Below are 7,487 nucleotides of genomic sequence, written 5' to 3'. Positions count from 1 at the left end.
GTTTGACGTTTGCGATATGTTTAAGCTCGATGCTCATTGCTCGCGCGTCTTGGGGCGGCTTTGTGGCGCGAAGAGCGCGTTCTGAAAGGGGTGGAAAAAACTCGTGTTGCTGCGGTATGGAGGGAGGGGTGGAAACCGTGGAAAACTCGTCTCCGTGATTGAGCGGGAGAGTAAGTAGTATAGGACATTATCCATTGTTAGGGAACGGTTGTAGTGGTAGTGAGAATGTAGAATCGTCTTTGGAGCGGACCTGGGAGTGGCAAGCATAAGGGACGAAGACGGGGAAACATGTCGGATGCGATCATACCAGCACTAAAGCACCGGATCCCATAAGAACTCCGAAGTTAAGCGTGCTTGGGCGAGAGTAGTACTAGGATGGGTGACCTCCTGGGAAGTCCTCGTGTTGCATTCCTTTTATAATTATTTTTTGCGCCTTGTGACAAACATGTCGCACGTGCGCGATATATATTAATCCCGTTATATTATGTTTGACGTTTGCGATATGTTTAAGCTCAATGCTCATTGCTCGCGCGTCTTGGGGCGGCTTTGTGGCGCGAAGAGCGCGTTCTGAAAGGGGTGGAAAAAACTCGTGTTGCTGCGGTATGGAGGGAGGGGTGGAAACCGTGGAAAACTCGTCTCCGTGATTGAGCGGGAGAGTAAGTAGTATAGGACATTATTCATTGTTAGGGAACGGTTGTAATGGTAGTGAGAATGTAGAATCGTCTTTGGAGCGGACCTGGGAGTGGCAAGCATAAGGGACGAAGACGGGGAAACATGTTGGATGCGATCATACCAGCACTAAAGCACCGGATCCCATCAAAACTCCGAAGTTAAGCGTGCTTGGGCGAGAGTAGTACTAGGATGGGTGACCTCCTGGGAAGTCCTCGTGTTGCATTCCTTTTATAATTATTTTTTGCGCCTTGTGACAAACATGTCGCACGTGCGCGATATATATTAATCCCGTTATATTATGTTTGACGTTTGCGATATGTTTAAGCTCGATGCTCATTGCTCGCGCGTCTTGCGGCGGCTTTGTGGCGCGAAGAGCGCGTTCTGAAAGGGGTGGAAAAAACTCGTGTTGCTGCGGTATGGAGGGAGGGGTGGAAACCGTGGAAAACTCGTGTCCGTGATTGAGCGGGAGAGTAAGTAGTATAGGACATTATCCATTGTTAGGGAACGGTTGTAATGGTAGTGAGAATGTAGAATCGTCTTTGGAGCGGACCTGGGAGTGGCAAGCATAAGGGACGAAGACGGGGAAACATGTCGGATGCGATCATACCAGCACTAAAGCACCGGATCCCATCAGAACTACGAAGTTAAGCGTGCTTGGGCGAGAGTAGTACTAGGATGGGTGACCTCCTGGGAAGTCCTCGTGTTGCATTCCTTTTATAATTATTTTTTGCGCCTTGTGACAAACATGTCGCACGTGCGCGATATATATTAATCCCGTTATATTATGTTTGACGTTTGCGATATGTTTAAGCTCGATGCTCATTGCTCGCGCGTCTTGGGGCGGCTTTGTGGCGCGAAGAGCGCGTTCTGAAAGGGGTGGAAAAAACTCGTGTTGCTGCGGTATGGAGGGAGGGGTGGAAACCGTGGAAAACTCGTCTTCGTGATTGAGCGGGAGAGTAAGTAGTATAGGACATTATCCATTGTTAGGGAACGGTTGTAATGGTAGTGAGAATGTAGAATCGTCTTTGGAGCGGACCTGGGAGTGGCAAGCATAAGGGACGAAGACGGGGAAACATGTCGGATGCGATCATACCAGCACTAAAGCACCGGATCCCATCAGAACTCCGAAGTTAAGCGTGCTTGGGCGAGAGTAGTACTAGGATGGGTGACCTCCTGGGAAGTCCTCGTGTTGCATTCCTTTTATAATTATTTTTTGCGCCTTGTGAGAAACATGTCGCACGTGCGCGATATATATTAATCCTGTTATATTATGTTTGACGTTTGCGATATGTTTAAGCTCGATGCTCATTGCTCGCGCGTCTTGGGGCGGCTTTGTGGCGCGAAGAGCGCGTTCTGAAAGGGGTGGAAAAAACTCGTGTTGCTGCGGTATAGAGGGAGGGGTGGAAACCGTGGAAAACTCGTCTCCGTGATTGAGCGGGAGAGTAAGTAGTATAGGACATTATCCATTGTTAGGGAACGGTTGTAATGGTAGTGAGAATGTAGAATCGTCTTTGGAGCGGACCTGGGAGTGGCAAGCATAAGGGACGAAGACGGGGAAACATGTCGGATGCGATCATACCAGCACTAAAGCACCGGATCCCATCAGAACTCCGAAGTTAAGCGTGCTTGGGCGAGAGTAGTACTAGGATGGGTGACCTCCTGGGAAGTCCTCGTGTTGCATTCCTTTTATAATTATTTTTTGCGCCTTGTGACAAACATGTCGCACGTGCGCGATATATATTAATCCCGTTATATTATGTTTGACGTTTGCGATATGTTTAAGCTCGATGCTCATTGCTCGCGCGTCTTGGGGCGGCTTTGTGGCGCGAGGAGCGCGTTCTGAAAGGGGTGAAAAAAACTCGTGTTGCTGCGGTATGGAGGGAGGGGTGGAAACCGTGGAAAACTCGTCTCCGTGATTGAGCGGGAGAGTAAGTAGTATAGGACATTATCCATTGTTAGGGAACGGTTGTAATGGTAGTGAGAATGTAGAATCGTCTTTGGAGCGGACCTGGGAGTGGCAAGCATAAGGGACGAAGACGGGGAAACATGTCGGATGCGATCATACCAGCACTAAAGCACCGGATCCCATAAGAACTCCGAAGTTAAGCGTGCTTGGGCGAGAGTAGTACTAGGATGGGTGACCTCCTGGGAAGTCCTCGTGTTGCATTCCTTTTATAATTATTTTTTGCGCCTTGTGACAAACATGTCGCACGTGCGCGATATATATTAATCCCGTTATATTATGTTTGACGTTTGCGATATGTTTAAGCTCGATGCTCATTGCTCGCGCGTCTTGGGGCGGCTTTGTGGCGCGAAGAGCGCGTTCTGAAAGGGGTGGAAAAAACTCTTGTTGCTGCGGTATGGAGGGAGGGGTGGAAACCGTGGAAAACTCGTCTCCGTGATTGAGCGGGAGAGTAAGTAGTATAGGACATTATCCATTGTTAGGGAATGGTTGTAATGGTAGTGAGAATGTAGAATCGTCTTTGGAGCGGACCTGGGAGTGGCAAGCATAAGGGACGAAGACGGGGAAACATGTCGGATGCGATCATACCAGCACTAAAGCACCGGATCCCATCAGAACTCCGAAGTTAAGCGTGCTTGGGCGAGAGTAGTACTAGGATGGGTGACCTCTTGGGAAGTCCTCGTGTTGCATTCCTTTTATAATTATTTTTTGCGCCTTGTGACAAACATGTCGCACGTGCGTGATATATATTAATCCCGTTATATTATGTTTGACGTTTGCGATATGTTTAAGCTCGATGCTCATTGCTCGCGCGTCTTGGGGCGGCTTTGTGGCGCGAAGAGCGCGTTCTGAAAGGGGTGGAAAAAACTCGTGTTGCTGCGGTATGGAGGGAGGGGTGGAAACCGTGGAAAACTCGTCTCCGTGATTGAGCGGGAGAGTAAGTAGTATAGGACATTATCCATTGTTAGGGAACGGTTGTAATGGTAGTGAGAATGTAGAATCGTCTTTGGAGCGGACCTGGGAGTGGCAAGCATAAGGGACGAAGACGGGGAAACATGTCGGATGCGATCATACCAGCACTAAAGCACCGGATCCCATCAGAACTCCGAAGTTAAGCGTGCTTGGGCGAGAGTAGTACTAGGATGGGTGACCTCCTGGGAAGTCCTCTTGTTGCATTCCTTTTATAATTATTTTTTGCGCCTTGTGACAAACATGTCGCACGTGCGCGATATATATTAATCCCGTTATATTATGTTTGACGTTTGCGATATGTTTAAGCTCGATGCTCATTGCTCGCGCGTCTTGGGGCGGCTTTGTGGCGCGAAGAGCGCGTTCTGAAAGGGGTGGAAAAAACTCGTGTTGCTGCGGTATGGAGGGAGGGGTGGAAACCGTGGAAAACTCGTCTCCGTGATTGAGCGGGAGAGTAAGTAGTATAGGACATTATCCATTGTTAGGGAATGGTTGTAATGGTAGTGAGAATGTAGAATCGTCTTTGGAGCGGACCTGGGAGTGGCAAGCATAAGGGACGAAGACGGGGAAACATGTCGGATGCGATCATACGAGCACTAAAGCACCGGATCCCATCAGAACTCTGAAGTTAAGCGTGCTTGGGCGAGAGTAGTACTAGGATGGGTGACCTCCTGGGAAGTCCTCGTGTTGCATTCCTTTTATAATTATTTTTTACGCCTTGTGACAAACATGTCGCACGTGCGCGATATATATTAATCCCGTTATATTAAGTTTGACGTTTGCGATATGTTTAAGCTCGATGCTCATTGCTCGCGCGTCTTGGGGCGGCTTTGTGGCGCGAAGAGCGCGTTCTGAAAGGGGTGGAAAAAACTCGTGTTGCTGCGGTATGGAGGGAGGGGTGGAAACCGTGGAAAACTCGTCTCCGTGATTGAGCGGGAGAGTAAGTAGTATAGGACATTATCCATTGTTAGGGAACGGTTGTAGTGGTAGTGAGAATGTAGAATCGTCTTTGGAGCGGACCTGGGAGTGGCAAGCATAAGGGACGAAGACGGGGAAACATGTCGGATGCGATCATACCAGCACTAAAGCACCGGATCCCATAAGAACTCCGAAGTTAAGCGTGCTTGGGCGAGAGTAGTACTAGGATGGGTGACCTCCTGGGAAGTCCTCGTGTTGCATTCCTTTTATAATTATTTTTTGCGCCTTGTGACAAACATGTCGCACGTGCGCGATATATATTAATCCCGTTATATTATGTTTGACGTTTGCGATATGTTTAAGCTCGATGCTCATTGCTCGCGCGTCTTGGGGCGGCTTTGTGGCGCGAAGAGCGCGTTCTGAAAGGGGTGGAAAAAACTCGTGTTGCTGCGGTATGAAGGGAGGGGTGGAAACCGTGGAAAACTCGTCTCCGTGATTGAGCGGGAGAGTAAGTAGTATAGGACATTATCCATTGTTAGGGAACGGTTGTAATGGTAGTGAGAATGTAGAATCGTCTTTGGAGCGGACCTGGGAGTGGCAAGCATAAGGGACGAAGACAGGGAATCATGTCGGATGCGATCATACCAGCACTAAAGCACCGGATCCCATCAGAACTCTGAAGTTAAGCGTGCTTGGGCGAGAGTAGTACTAGGATGGGTGACCTCCTGGGAAGTCCTCGTGTTGCATTCCTTTTATAATTATTTTTTGCGCCTTGTGACAAACATGTCGCACGTGCGCGATATATATTAATCCCGTTATATTATGTTTGACGTTTGCGATATGTTTAAACTCGATGCTCATTGCTCGCGCGTCTTGGGGCGGCTTTGTGGCGCGATGCTCATTGCTCGCGCGTCTTGGGGCGGCTTTGTGGCGCGAAGAGCGCGTTCTGAAAGGGGTGGAAAAAACTCGTGTTGCTGCGGTATGGAGGGAGGGGTGGAAACCGTGGAAAACTCGTCTCCGTGATTGAGCGGGAGAGTAAGTAGTATAGGACATTATCCATTGTTAGGGAACGGTTGTAATGGTAGTGAGAATGTAGAATCGTCTTTGGAGCGGACCTGGGAGTGGCAAGCATAAGGGACGAAGACGGGGAAACATGTCGGATGCGATCATACCAGCACTAAAGCACGGGATCCCATCAGAACTCCGAAGTTAAGCGTGCTTGGGCGAGAGTAGTACTAGGATGGGTGACCTCCTGGGAAGTCCTCGTGTTGCATTCCTTTTATAATTATTTTTTGCGCCTTGTGACAAACATGTCGCACGTGCGCGATATATATTAATCCGGTTATATTATGTTTGACGTTTGCGATATGTTTAAGCTCGATGCTCATTGCTCGCGCGTCTTGCGGCGGCTTTGTGGCGCGAAGAGCGCGTTCCGAAAGGGGTGGGAAAAACTCGTGTTGCTGCGGTATGGAGGGAGGGGTGGAAACCGTGGAAAACTCGTCTCCGTGATTGAGCGGGAGAGTAAGTAGTATAGGACATTATCCATTGTTAGGGAACGGTTGTAATGGTAGTGAGAATGTAGAATCGTCTTTGGAGCGGACCTGGGAGTGGCAAGCATAAGGGACGAAGACGGGGAAACATGTCGGATGCGATCATACCAGCACTAAAGCACCGGATCCCATCAGAACTCCGAAGTTAAGCGTGCTTGGGCGAGAGTAGTACTAGGATGTGTGACCTCCTGGGAAGTCCTCGTGTTGCATTCCTTTTATAATTATTTTTTGCGCCTTGTGACAAACATGTCGCACGTGCGCGATATATATTAACCCCGTTATATTATGTTTGACGTTTGCGATATGTTTAAGCTCGATGCTCATTGCTCGCGCGTCTTGGGGCGGCTTTGTGGCGCGAAGAGCGTGTTCTGAAAGGGGTGGAAAAAACTTGTGTTGCTGCGGTATGGAGGGAGGGGTGGAAACCGTGGAAAACTCGTCTCCGTGATTGAGCGGGAGAGTAAGTAGTATAGGACATTATCCATTGTTAGGAAACGGTTGTAATGGTAGTGAGAATGTAGAATCGTCTTTGGAGCGGATCTGGGAGTGGCAAGCATAAGGGACGAAGACGGGGAAACATGTCGGATGCGATCATACCAGCACTAAAGCACCGGATCCCATCAGAACTCCGAAGTTAAGCGTGCTTGGGCGAGAGTAGTACTAGGATCGGTGACCTCCTGGGAAGTCCTCGTGTTGCATTCCTTTTATAATTAACTTTTGCGCCTTGTGACAAACATGTCGCACGTGCGCGATATATATTAATCCCGTTATATTATGTTTGACGTTTGTGATATGTTTAAGCTCGATGCTCATTGCTCGCGCGTCTTGGGGCGGCTTTATGGCGCGAAGAGCGTGTTCTGAAAGGGGTGGAAAAAACTCATGTTGCTGCGGTATGGAGGGAGGGGTGGAAACCGTGGAAAACTCGTCTCCGTGATTGAGCGGGAGAGTAATTAGTATAGGACATTATCCATTGTTAGGGAACGGTTGTAATGGTAGTGAGAATGTAGAATCGTCTTTGGAGCGGACCTGGGAGTGGCAAGCATAAGGGACGAAGACGGGGAAACATGTCGGATGCGATCATACCAGCACTAAAGCATCGGATCCCATCAGAACTCCGAAGTTAAGCGTGCTTGGGCGAGAGTAGTACTAGGATGGGTGACCTCCTGGGAAGTCCTCGTGTTGCATTCCTTTTATAATTATTTTTTGCGCCTTGTGACAAACATGTCGCACGTGCGCGATATATATTAATCCCGTTATATTATGTTTGACGTTTGCGATATGTTTAAGCTCGATGCTCATTGCTCGCGCGTCTTGGGGCGGCTTTGTGGCGCGAAGAGCGCGTTCTGAAAGGGGTGGAAAAAACTCGTGTTGCTGCGGTATGGAGGGAGGGGTGGAAACCGTGGAAAACTCGTCTCCGT

General features: G+C 49.0%; 15 non-coding genes across 15 annotated transcripts; all 15 read left to right on the top strand.

Annotated features, from left to right (window-relative positions):
• The first annotated feature begins 293 nt into the window (after positions 1 to 293).
• On the top strand, positions 294 to 412 carry LOC123176123 (5S ribosomal RNA). The gene has a single exon (XR_006488369.1). It is a non-coding gene; the product is annotated as a 5S ribosomal RNA (ribosomal RNA).
• A 367-nt stretch (positions 413 to 779) lies between these two features.
• Positions 780 to 898, top strand: LOC123176127 (5S ribosomal RNA). Its single transcript, XR_006488373.1, has one exon. It is a non-coding gene; the product is annotated as a 5S ribosomal RNA (ribosomal RNA).
• A 367-nt stretch (positions 899 to 1,265) lies between these two features.
• Positions 1,266 to 1,384, top strand: LOC123176130 (5S ribosomal RNA). The gene has a single exon (XR_006488376.1). It is a non-coding gene; the product is annotated as a 5S ribosomal RNA (ribosomal RNA).
• A 367-nt stretch (positions 1,385 to 1,751) lies between these two features.
• Positions 1,752 to 1,870, top strand: LOC123176134 (5S ribosomal RNA). Its single transcript, XR_006488379.1, has one exon. It is a non-coding gene; the product is annotated as a 5S ribosomal RNA (ribosomal RNA).
• A 367-nt stretch (positions 1,871 to 2,237) lies between these two features.
• Positions 2,238 to 2,356, top strand: LOC123176122 (5S ribosomal RNA). The gene has a single exon (XR_006488368.1). It is a non-coding gene; the product is annotated as a 5S ribosomal RNA (ribosomal RNA).
• Positions 2,357 to 2,723: 367 nt separating this feature from the next.
• LOC123176138 (5S ribosomal RNA) lies at positions 2,724 to 2,842 on the top strand. The gene has a single exon (XR_006488382.1). It is a non-coding gene; the product is annotated as a 5S ribosomal RNA (ribosomal RNA).
• A 367-nt stretch (positions 2,843 to 3,209) lies between these two features.
• LOC123176135 (5S ribosomal RNA) lies at positions 3,210 to 3,328 on the top strand. The gene has a single exon (XR_006488380.1). It is a non-coding gene; the product is annotated as a 5S ribosomal RNA (ribosomal RNA).
• Positions 3,329 to 3,695: 367 nt separating this feature from the next.
• On the top strand, positions 3,696 to 3,814 carry LOC123176128 (5S ribosomal RNA). Its single transcript, XR_006488374.1, has one exon. It is a non-coding gene; the product is annotated as a 5S ribosomal RNA (ribosomal RNA).
• Positions 3,815 to 4,181: 367 nt separating this feature from the next.
• On the top strand, positions 4,182 to 4,300 carry LOC123176133 (5S ribosomal RNA). Its single transcript, XR_006488378.1, has one exon. It is a non-coding gene; the product is annotated as a 5S ribosomal RNA (ribosomal RNA).
• Positions 4,301 to 4,667: 367 nt separating this feature from the next.
• LOC123176136 (5S ribosomal RNA) lies at positions 4,668 to 4,786 on the top strand. Its single transcript, XR_006488381.1, has one exon. It is a non-coding gene; the product is annotated as a 5S ribosomal RNA (ribosomal RNA).
• Positions 4,787 to 5,153: 367 nt separating this feature from the next.
• LOC123176124 (5S ribosomal RNA) lies at positions 5,154 to 5,272 on the top strand. Its single transcript, XR_006488370.1, has one exon. It is a non-coding gene; the product is annotated as a 5S ribosomal RNA (ribosomal RNA).
• Positions 5,273 to 5,680: 408 nt separating this feature from the next.
• Positions 5,681 to 5,799, top strand: LOC123176126 (5S ribosomal RNA). The gene has a single exon (XR_006488372.1). It is a non-coding gene; the product is annotated as a 5S ribosomal RNA (ribosomal RNA).
• Positions 5,800 to 6,166: 367 nt separating this feature from the next.
• LOC123176129 (5S ribosomal RNA) lies at positions 6,167 to 6,285 on the top strand. The gene has a single exon (XR_006488375.1). It is a non-coding gene; the product is annotated as a 5S ribosomal RNA (ribosomal RNA).
• Positions 6,286 to 6,652: 367 nt separating this feature from the next.
• Positions 6,653 to 6,771, top strand: LOC123176132 (5S ribosomal RNA). Its single transcript, XR_006488377.1, has one exon. It is a non-coding gene; the product is annotated as a 5S ribosomal RNA (ribosomal RNA).
• A 367-nt stretch (positions 6,772 to 7,138) lies between these two features.
• Positions 7,139 to 7,257, top strand: LOC123176125 (5S ribosomal RNA). Its single transcript, XR_006488371.1, has one exon. It is a non-coding gene; the product is annotated as a 5S ribosomal RNA (ribosomal RNA).
• Positions 7,258 to 7,487: the final 230 nt, after the last annotated feature.

This window comes from Triticum aestivum, unplaced genomic scaffold (assembly GCF_018294505.1).
Source record: "Triticum aestivum cultivar Chinese Spring unplaced genomic scaffold, IWGSC CS RefSeq v2.1 scaffold110810, whole genome shotgun sequence".
NCBI classification, from domain to species: Eukaryota; Viridiplantae; Streptophyta; class Magnoliopsida; order Poales; family Poaceae; genus Triticum; species Triticum aestivum.
This window is presented reverse-complemented; position numbering and strand designations above follow the sequence as displayed.